This window comes from Thermobia domestica, chromosome 11 (genome assembly GCF_964235325.1).
Source record: "Thermobia domestica chromosome 11, izTheDome1.hap1.1, whole genome shotgun sequence".
In the NCBI taxonomy this organism is placed as follows: Eukaryota; Metazoa; Arthropoda; class Insecta; order Zygentoma; family Lepismatidae; genus Thermobia; species Thermobia domestica.
In genome coordinates, this window is record NC_137464.1 from 2,035,544 (window position 1) to 2,047,885 (window position 12,342).

A 12,342-nucleotide genomic window follows, 5' to 3' on the forward strand; every position below is an offset into this window, starting at 1 on the left:
AAAGATTTTATTTTGAAATTATTGCCATTCAGCATGCTTGAGATACACATATCACCTATCTCACGAACAGGTGCACTAATACATAAACTTCAAAATATTGTTTCATTTTTTTAATACACTTGTGCTGCTGTGGATTTTTTTTTTTCAATTCTTTGTGATTTTTCTTCGTATATATACATATTCGACATACATTGCCTTGTAGTATCAGATAATACTTTTCTCCATTGTTGACAAAATACCATGCCAATAATCAAAATTCCAAGTTCGTTAATTAATAAATATCTTTTAAAAAGTAGAAAAAATACTTATATTTTAAAATGACCTTTGCACACCGTTCAAAGCTTTTTCTGAAGAAGTTTCTCAAGGAGCAAGAAATCCAGTTCGTGTCCTATTTATCTGCGATGGTGGGAGTTATCATTTACTTGATTACATCAATCGTACCAGGGGCGCTTTATGTTGATGTTCTAACTTCTCTTCTTTCGACGTCGGACTTTGTATGTCAATATCTGTCAGATCACGTATCACAAGACACAAAAAGCGAAAACTCCCTGAAGATTGCCCACTTAGTTTTAACTAGTTCAGCGAAAGGTGTGTTGTGTGGATGGCTCCTCGGAGCGAGTGTAATCAAATGTCCAGTGCTGTTTTTCACAATCCTTGGATTAATCGATCTCTTCATTTTCTTGCTGGGAAAACACAAATTGTCTGCAGAAAATGCGTTACTTACAGTGATTGTAGGACTTACTTTAACGATTATTGGTTCAATGTTACTAGTTGGAATTTATGGTCCCAAATGTGAAGAAAATTATGTAGATTACTTGGAAGCATTCGCTCTAGTGATTCCTAAGTTGCACTGCCATCTGTGTGAAGGCACAGACTTCTTTCTTCCTTCACAAGCATTCAGCCAATCCTCGAAAAGACCTGGAAAATATGTGATCCTGTTTCTTCGTTCATTTCCTTTGATTTATTTTATGACTTACAGTTCCATTATTATCAAACCTGTTCATTTTAAGTTTTGATCGTGTTATAGATTTTTGTAAAAATACTTCCAAAGACGAAATACAAAGAACTATTAAAATATAGTTTTTGTTACTTAAGTTGGATCACCACCCGGAAGTCAATACATATTTTAATTCATTCCCTTAACTACTGCACAATGAAACGTTACATATTATAAATTTTGCACTATAAAATAGAGTTATGTTTCAGCTACGACACAAGACACTGATTCATTTGGTTGTGTCTTCTGGTATCAAAAAAGATAACAAATAAAAGAATATTTTATTCGTTTTACAATGAGGACACAAGATGGGACTTGCTGTTAATCTTACTACGCAACAGTGCTGAGTTTTATGAAATGTTTATTTGTATGTAACGATCTCATTACGAAATAAATATATTGTTTAACCGTTTCTCGTGTTATGTTACACATTTTATTTAAATATTACTTTATATTTAATGAAATAGATTTTGAGAAGAAACTTGCGCAGAACGCCATAATGCGTTGTTGCTAAGTTTATACGTTTATTGTGATAGTCTCAACAAGAAAATTCCTGGATTGTAACATTGCAGTTAGCGGATAGAAGCGGAACTTAGCTGTGAATTGCGGTAAGGGTCGAAAATTAATTTCTCCTGTAAGTATCCCAGCAGAATTTCATGATTACCTCCTTTATTATCTGGCATCAGTTAACATTCGACATTATCTGGTAACGCCGCACTATTCAAGCAGCGTTTAGCATAGCACCGAGAACACTTAGTGATCCACCTTAAGAATAGTTCGGTTTTACTATTAAAACTTATACAATAATACTTTATATAGGTTCCCCACGAGACAAGAAATAAGGTGTTCTCGTCTTGACTCGTAAGTTTTTTAGACTCGTCTCTATTCTTGAAACATTTTTATAGCCTCATCTTGATTATTGAGAAACTTCTCTCGTCTCGTCTCGTCTCATATTGTAAATTTATGTACATAATTTATGACCCTGATCTCTTCCTTAAATTAATCTAGAGGTTATCAGTATCCTTCCGCGTCACCGAAGGTTCACAAAGCGAGTGGTATAACAATATGAGACCATATTTATTATTTTGCAATGCCCCACGTGCTTGTGTTTACGAATACCCAACATGTGCTTCTGTATACAAACATTCAACACGTGCTCCTATTTATAAACAAGAACCATGTGCACTTACTTTGAAGTATTACAGTTGCAGACGACGGAGACAACAGTGACATCACCAGTCACGTGACGACGAGGGAACAGCAGCACCATCGCCTATATAACCAAGAGTATTTCAACGACAGCTATCAGTCTCGACTGGTCAACTCCTCCTTTGGCTTGCTTTGGAGCTCTAGGAGAAACTCAACCCAAAGCTTCTAGTTTTCTTCGGGACTCTAGGCTTCATTTCCTCCCTCCTTAGCTTGCTCGGAGCTCCGTCCGGATTCCCAATCTCAGTCACTTAGCTTGCTCGGAGCTCTGTGACAATTATTTCTCTCTCTGCTTGCTTCGGAGCATTGGGGATTCCTAATCCATCCCGCTTAGCTTGCTTCGGAGATCCTACCTTACGCTGGTCACCTTTCTCTACCTTATATTAGAGAAGATACATTATTGTAGTATTTCTGTAAAATACTGTTTATGGAGATATTTTAAATAATAAAAACGGTAGTGGTAGACGATACCGGACTATAATTTACTCTACCCAGCTCTACCTACACTTTATATGAAAAAATCCTTTTCGGAGAATGTATAGTATACATAGTGTCACGCGCACACAATGTTGACAATTAATACCAAAATCTGAGATGAGCATTTGACCACAAAGTAATATATATAAAAGCAAGTACTAGGGCCACGTGTGAATCATGCGAAAGAGTTTGGTTTATATTACGTGATGTTTTCTCAATTAATACTGAAACCGGAAGTGGTATTAGATTCCTAACAGTTCCTGTATTTGTATAGAGAGATTAGAATTGAGGTGAAATACATTCTTGGAACTCCGAATTGATTGCAGAAAACAGCTCTCGATTTCTATGACCGTTCTTACTCGGCAGCGTTTCTCAATTTTTTCATTCATGGAATCTTTTCAAGTCTAAAATAAAATGGCGGAACCCACGAAAAAAATTATTAAATTATTCGACAATTTATAATAGCAATGCCAATTTGTTTTTGACAATAATACTAAGTGACTCATCTAAATTCCAACCCATTTCTAGATGAGATAGAAATTTCCGTTTTTATATTTGCTTCTTTGAAATTGATTTGTACATTGAAAAAAATGTGCAAAAAGTTGAAATTTCCCACTCAAAAAGGGGGGAAGATTTTAAGTTGTTTTTTTTTCGAATTTTAAAACCTTTTTCGTTACAATTCGAAATTAATGTCGGATACGAGCTTACGCTATTTTAGATTTTTTCGCAAATTTGGATATTTTAAAAACTATCCCGGTTCAAACTTCTTAAAACAAGTTCCAAGGGAATCAAAATTGAAACCAACTTTTAGCTGAGATAGAGACTTGCGAGATTTCTATTTCGCTTTCTCAAGATCGGTTTATATAGAGAATCTAGAAACTCTTTGCGGTAGCCCTGGGTTCCGCGGAACACACTTTTGAGAAACGCTGCTCTATAGCGATAAACGTTGCGAATAGAAGTGGTTGCTTCTGATACATCCGGTTCACATAGAAGATTAACAAAGAAGGTGGTACTTACTCTTAGAATTAAAACGCTTTCAATGGTTGATTTCTAATACTTCCGGTGGGTGGACCACCTTTATCGATGAATTCGATATGTAACTTATGACCCTGTACAGCAGGCCCGTATCCAGGGGTGGTCTAGGGGGGCCGGCCCCCCCTAAATTTTGGTTGCCCCCCTACAATTTTCACGGTAGGCTTGCAAATGAACTATAATATGGTAATATGGTTGGATCGCCCCCCCCTAACTTCAGCCGGGCTCCCCCTAAATTTTTGGGCTGGCTACGGGCCTGCTGTACAGTCTGGTCAAAATTGATAGTGGTCCATCAAGTAGCTCTTGAGATATTGTATCCTGAACGGGCACACGGACAGACAGGGTAAATGTATAAGGAAGTTTTGATAAACCGAACTCTTTAAAAATATGGAGTAATGTTTTCAATCTGAAAAGGAATTTTTCCCTACTCGATTCATCCTCCGAATTCTTCACTAGTTTCATATTATGAAAAGTATTTAGAGGTAAAATTATGTCTACCATCTTGCTTATAAAGAAATGCATTCTGCTTCTCTTTTCTCTCTTATTTAATGCGTTTTTTCCTTTTCTTTCTTTTTTTTTTAAAAAAAATGCTAATTCGTGAAAACAGCAGAAATGAGAAGAATGATAGAAGAAAGCAAAAGAAAATGTATCTCCCCTCTTCTCCCCCTCCCATCGTCTGAGAGAAAATACTAGAAAAGGATTTATGAGCGAAATAGTCAGCGGATCTTTGGCTTCTGACTTCCAAGATTCTTCTTCGTTTATTTTTTGAAACTTCTGCAGATTCTCTGATAGCAATCAGCTCTTCCTTGCTTTATCTCCTCTACTTTTTCTTCCTCTATTCATCTCGTTCCCTTTCCTTCTTCCTTCGTTGTCATCTGTCTTCCTTGTCTTCTATTCGCGATCTCAACAACCACTGAAAGAAACAGTGTCACCACACAATTTTCATAAGAACAAATTGCTTTGCTTAAAATTAAATATTTCTAAATTTACTTTTCGCATGTCCTGTGGATATTGTTTAAATAACTAGCCTTCTATTTGTTGTAATCCCCCTCTCTCTCTCTCGATATAGCTATATCCCCAATCCTTTCGACAATGAGATATCAAAAACCACAAGTACTAGAAAGTGACGTTTTCACTGGTCTGTTTCAAAATTTACATAGATTGTCCAGTTCAAATTGAATATTTAAAAAAGATGGCTGTTATTTCTTTATTACATTTTTTAGAGACACACTGGAAGTGTTGAAATTTAAAAAAAAAAGTAAAGCGTCATGTCCTACGAGATATACACTTCAACACAACACACTTGTATACAGGGATTGTATATCTCTCAGGCGTTTGTTTCGTGCCCAAATGATAATGAATAACGAAGGACAAACATTTCTCCAGTCTAAGATGAATCTTTATCGTTTGCAGTATTTTGCCCGTTGTTCTGTATGGCTGCGAAACATGGTCACTTACTCTGAGAGAAGAACATAGACTGAAAGTATTTGAGAACAAGATCCTGAGACGAATATTCGGACCCAAGAGGAACGGGAATGGGGAATGGTGGAAACTTCATAACGAGGAACTACATAATTTATACGGTTTACCCAACATTGTTAGGGTCGTCAAGTCTAGGAGGCTTAGGTGGGCAAGTCATGTAGCTAGAATGGAAGAAAGTAGAAACGCTTTCAAAGTCTTGACTGGAAGACCAATCGGAAAACGACCATTAGGAAGACCTAGGCGCAGATGGGAGGACAATATTAAGATGGATCTCGCAGAGATTGGAATACAAAGTAGAAACTGGATGCAGTTAGCTAAGGATAGAAGTCAGTGAAGAGCTTTTGTGAACGCGACATAGAACCTCCGGGTTCCATAGGCCATAGAGTTAGTTAGTTAGTATTTTGCCCAGTGAATACCATATATCACTGACATAATTAATTGTGTGTTTAATGTATTTGCTTGTTTCATACTGTATGCAAGAAGAAAGAAAACACTGGTCATACTTGAATTAGAAACTCCAACTGGAAGTACGATCAAATCTTGAAAACGTTGCCAGATGCTGATAAAATAGTCAAAAAAAAAAAAAATCTCCCCATTTTGATACGCCTTGCCGATTTTTTATTAAGGCGTCTTTCACTGTGTCTGTAAAGGGACATGTGTAGATGTTGTGAGAAATGACAAGGAGATTCATGCTCATATGTGAATGATATATTGTGTAGAGAGCGCAGGTTCAGCTAGTATGTATAAAATTGAAAGTTACTATGTATGTGACTTCGCATCGCTTGAACCATACGACCTGATCTCGATCAAATTTTCAGCATAGATGAGGTTCGGGCCTGGAATGTTTTTAATTGTTTCACTTTGACGGTACAACTAATGGGAGGGGATGGGAAGATATTTAAAAATGGTGGAAAATGACATATATTAGTGTCGAATGCATAGTTTTCGTGGTCACTAAGATGAACAGCCCCGCAACTTGGAGAGGGAGAGATGTATAAAGGAGTTATGCATTTAAAGTTTTTATTTCAAGCCAGCGAAGCGGGTAATCAACACTACTATTTTAATATTGCGTAATTTACCGTACTATAAGTTATGAATATCCACACCTATCTTATACTCTAGGCAAGAACGATGTTAAAAAGATGTTATTTTGTTTCATTTCTCACAAGGAAATAATAATTTAAATAAATTTATTTTTGGTTATGAGTACAAATTCTGTACAATCAGTAGTTTATACATGAAAGAGAAAAATTTCTGGGACACAAGTCGTGAAAGAACAAGATACTAGGATTACATTTTACTTTTTAAAAAATCTAGTGGTGTCATTCTAATTTTTAACTACCTTTATCTCTCTCTCTCTCTCTCTCTCTCTCTTTCTCTCTCTCTCTCTCTCTCTCTCTCTCTCTCTCTCTCTCTCTCTATATATATATATATATATATATATATATATATATATATATATATATATATATATATATGTAGAGAGAGAGAGAGAGTAGATGGCTAGATCTCACTCTCTTAGGAAACAAACCATACAAGATAGACAAAAGCAAATGTTTTAATGGATATCAAAGTGACAAGTAGAGACCTACACAGCATCCTAAAACAAGATGGTATGACGAAATTAGGTAGCATTGTTAATATCTTTTAATCGAATTTTTCAAAATAGAAGGTTGTCAAAAAGTATATGAAAGACCTGAGTTGCAATCCATGCAAGATCCAGCAATGAATTTACAATTGTTGATAATGGTATGTATGCGATTCAAATTTAAATAACCCTCACCGCTACACTCATGTAATCCCAGTTCTTATTGTTCATTTTTGAGCACTTGACATTAAGAAATAAACGCTTATACCTTACTCTGAGACATCATATGTAGAATTTTTAAATACAAAGATAGTTAAACTAAAATTTATTGTTCTTGGGTGTAACTGGATAAAGGGCATTGATGTGAACAGACTTCAGGGGAGATAGATGAAATTCAGCCCAAATGTAGAAGAGACTATGTAGATTCTATATTCGAAAAGCAAATGGTCCTGAAATGGATGGAACATAATAGAAGATCACGAAACATGAACCGTAAGGTGAATGGAAAATCAGTGAAAAAAATGAAGTCGACCACATAACTGAAAAACTATAATAAGGGGATGGGTAATTGAAAGCTTAATGCAAAGATATAATGGAGAGCTTAAATACGACGCATAGCACGTAAGGTAAATATGGATAAGACATTGTCAAAAGTCAAGTTGTTTGAGAAAATCAATAATAATGATAAAGTATATGCATTTTCTTCGAATTACCCAAGCCGCGTCATGCGGAGATAACGTGCTTGAAATATCTCACATCTGGATTTGAAATATCCAGACTCGATTTTGCATTCAACGTGACTTTTGACCTGATCAAGTGACACAGTATGGTCCTTACGGCAGACCGGGTAGGGCCTTTGTCTCCTTAACAGTTTTCCAATAAATATTTGCCAATTGTTACTTACAGTTGAAACATAATATCTATTTGTAATTAAGGATTATGGAATTACCCAAAGAGCAGCTTGCCATTGGAGCGATAGTTGTCTATTGCTATAAGCAAAATTATTATTATTATTATTTGTCAGATCTAGATCGGAATGTTCATAAAGTTCACATGAGTTAAAGTTTATGGAATCGTAATAGAATCTCATAATGCATAAATAGTTAAAAATAATAATAAACAAATAAAACATTTGAGACTGAAATGAAATTATCTGAAAGATTAACAAACTTACAATAACGAAGAACGAAACACTAATAGAAATGCAGAACCCAAATGATATCTCCGTTTATACTTCATGCAAACTGTATTCCCTTTAAGATATCGAATAGAGTATTATTTGACAATATCAGATATTTAGAAACGAACTGTAAATTAAAAATTACTTTGGAAAAACACTCACTTTTAAATGAAATTACCAACAAGGAATAAACTACATGAAATATGTTGTTTTTTTCTTTATCTCAACCCCGCCAAGTGAACTTTGTGGTGGACAAACACCGTGTGTGTGGGTTTTCTCTTGGTTTTCCCGTTTCCTCTCACTTTCTTCCTTCCGCCATTTCATTCATTTCTCATAATCACCGTCTCCTTTAGTCTAACCGGCATAACCGTGGGACGTAAAACTCAAAGATTTCATTTCATTTTCTCTCTTGTCTCAAATATAATATCTGAAACATGTAACTATTTCAAATATTATCTATCTATCTATCTATCTATCTATCTATATATCTATATATCTATATCTATATCTATCTATCTATCTATCTATCTATCTATCTATCTATCTATCTATCTATCTATCTATATATATATATATATATATATATATATATATATATATATATATATATATATATATATATATATATAGATATAGATATAGATATAGATATATATATATATATATATATATATACTTCTTAAAATTATGTTCTTGTATAGTTTTGCTTCAGTGGAATATTAAAGAAAGCAATTTCAAAAACATTTTCTAGTTAGTTCATCTTTCTTGGTTTTGATGTTTTTGTTTGCGATTTAAAAAATCCAAGGAGTTCAACTTTAGACTTAGCCTCATGGTTTTCGGGCAATGACCACAAGTTGAAAATCATTTCGGGCAAAAAGCACAACAGGGAAGCTCCATGTCGCTCAAAAACCATGCTACGAAAATAGACTGTATGTGATTATAACACTAGACTATGTATAATTCTCCAAACTTTGCAATACGAAACAGATTAACAAAAAGTGTTAAATTAAGTTGACAGCTAAGAAGGCGATTTTCATATTAAATAATCAGGTGCGGCTTCGGAATGAAGTTTTGTCCACTATTGTAGTCAATAGACCGTGAGATATAAATTGTGAGAAAAAAAGGTACTACAATCATGAACGTATATGTACCTATATGTAAATACGTGTACTGTATTAGTCAAGTACACGTATATCTAAATAAAACTGATTTTTAAATTAACAAATTGAAATTTAAAAATACAAAGTGCGGCTTCTAAAAGGGAATCTTGTCCGTTACAGTAGTCACGAAACCGTATCATATAAACCGAAAAAAAAAAAGTTCTACAACTATGAACACATTGTATGTAAATAAAAGTGATCTTTAAATTAACAAATACAATTAAAATCAAGACATTAAAATGTGCATACGTACAGAGTAAATTGAGAAAAGTAAAATTATTTGTGATCAGAGTTACTAATCATGTAATCCCCTACACATGACACACACTGCTTCCTAGAGAAATACGCATTGCTTCTCTGCTGTCTGACCCCATTTTTGGATGACGGCGATGTTTTGGCCACCTAGGTTGTATACAGACTTTGCCGATAGTCGATGCTATAGGAATTCAACACTTCTCTGAATAGCATAGTGAAGCAACAAACCCAGTTTTTTTAAGAATATTTATTCCTTTTTAGCCCATCTTACAAACTAGTACTACCCACAAAGACTGAAATTCTGGCCCTTTTTAGGCTAACCTAACAATTAGTGTTGTTAAAATCAAGCAATGTTGAGACGACGAAAGAAGACTCGGAGGAAACGAAAGAAGAAGCTCCAACAAGTAGCAGTCGCACTGGAGAAACGAACCCAGCAAGCGTCATCCATCATACATGGGCTTAAGGCCGTAGCTGTTGGTAATGCCCATACATGTACCTTTAAATAAATAACAAAGTCTACAATTACAGAAATTCCTTGGGGAAGGGGAAGTCAGGAAAATAATAATAAAAAAAATAACCGCCTTATTCAGAGTCGTTTGGACGTCTGAAGGCCTGACTGTGCAGGAAACGTGCTAGTGGAATGCTTTAGCATTGCACTAATCACGCGTCAGAACGACTCTGCAAAAGGCCCTAAAACTTTAGCCCCTTGCGTTCCAGTGACATTCATGTGGATATCATAAAATTCTCAGTTACAAAATACCATGAGATGATGAAATTTTTTAGTGGATGCAAGGTATCACTTAGTTTTACTATTTCTCCTTAGGTGACAGCACCTTACTGGTAGAAAACTAAAAAAAAAAGTCTCTGTAGATGGCAGGCCTAAGAGGGCATTCAATTGCGACATACACGCGTTTGTTTTGACGATAAAAAATAGCAAATTCGAGATCTCAAAAAAAAGAAAAAAACTTTGTCTTTGATCCCCGGTCAGTGTTGCCAACCTGAAGAAGTACAAAATCCCTTCTGAACATCAAAATTTCCCTTTTCTCAATCCAAATGTTCCACAATGCAAATAAGTGTTTTTATAAGTAATGTGAATGCTCTTCTCACTCGTGCACAATAACTATAATGGTCCCCTATATAATGGTCTAGACAATAAATAAAACCTGGTATTACAGCACGCACATAGGAAAATGACACCTGCAACGCAAGGGGTTAATTATATGCTTCTGTTTGAAAGTTAATGAGAGGTGAGAATTACGAAGTAGCACACTTAATTTAGAAGTTTCTTGGAAAGAAAAATATATTCTATACTTAACAACATCTAAAGGAGCACTCGATGACGGTACTCATAGTTTTCAGCAAAAATTGGCAACACTGTACAAATTAACCATAAGGAAGAGGAGAATTATTTGGGAAAAATCCCTTTCTGCACATAAATTCCCTTTTAACTTATCTTCATTCAAACAGGATTTGTCGAAACAGTCAGGAATTGTTTTAAAGTGTTATAAATTCTTAAAATTTTAAAATGAAAACTTTGTACTTGGGTTAATATTTAGATAAAACAATAGAAATTATATTCTACGACATTCTGTTGAGATAGCCAAGCCACTCTTTAAATATATCGTAGACAAGTTAAAAAATTAAATATCCTTAATCCCTTTCTCAAAGTCAAATAACTTTGAAACTGCTATACTGTACATAGACGAAGCTAGAATGATATAAATTTTGATAGACAATTTAAAGCTTTCGAATGAGATATGCACCATTGTTTCATCTTGAAAATTAATGTAACTACTATATTATGTGTAATGATTGGTGTAGTACTTTAAAAGGGTATTTCTGGTTGATGTGGAAAGTTAAAATTTGGCATGATTGTAGCTTTCCGGGACTAACCCATAGGAAAATTGTCAAAAATAAATATATTTAATTTTTAGGGCGTCTAAAGGAGTAATGAAGAATTTCCCTATGTAAATTTTGGACCTATAATCTCATGTTTTAGATACTTTGAATTGGAATAAAAACTCGAAGTTCGGTATGCTTGTACGTTTTCGTTAGCATTACCTAAGTAAATCAATAAAAATAAAAAGCTTCAACTTTAGAGTAGCTTTACGGGGATCTGAAAAATCTTTCCCATGTTATTTATATGCGACGCCTTCTACACCTCAAAATGATTAGGCACAGGATTAGAATGATGAAAATTTTCATGATTGTATCCTGCCGGGACTAATCTACAGGAAAACTGCCAAAAATGGTTATTTTTAATTTTTAAGGGGTCTAAAGGTGATGAACAAATGTCCATGTTATTTCAATAGACGTTTTCTTGGGATAGAAAATATTATCTTCTAGATAGTTGAAATAAGGAAATAAACTTTAAATTCGATAGAATTGTATGATTAAGAGGCGAAGCCGTAGGGTGAGCAAAGGCGGGGGTGTGAGGGGCGAAGCCCCCAGCTGGGCAAATTCAGGAAATATGAAGAGCAAATGCACGAAATTCACTGTTGGTGGAAAAGTTGATATATAAAAGACGCGAGGCCATAGGCCGAGCAAACGCGGGGGTCTGGGGACGGAGTCCACAGCTAGCCAAAAGCTAGTCTATATATTAAAATGCTAGGTTTATATGTTTGTCGCCAAGAAAAGTTTATATGTTTGTGGGCAGTTCTTTTGATAATGATATCTAGGAAACCACAAGCTCTAGAAAGATGCTGTTTTCACTGATCGATTGCAAATTTTGTGTAGATTGTTCAGTTCTAATTGAATATTTAAAAAATGGTTGTTGTTTCTTTATTACATTTTTAGGGATACACTGGAAGTATTGAAATTTTAAAAAAGTAAAGCACCATACCCTGTGAGTTATACATTCCAACACAACGCATTTGTATACGGGGTTGTATATTTTTCAGGCGTTTGTTTCATGGCCAAATAATAATGAAAAACGAAGGATAACTATTTCTCATGTCTAAGATGA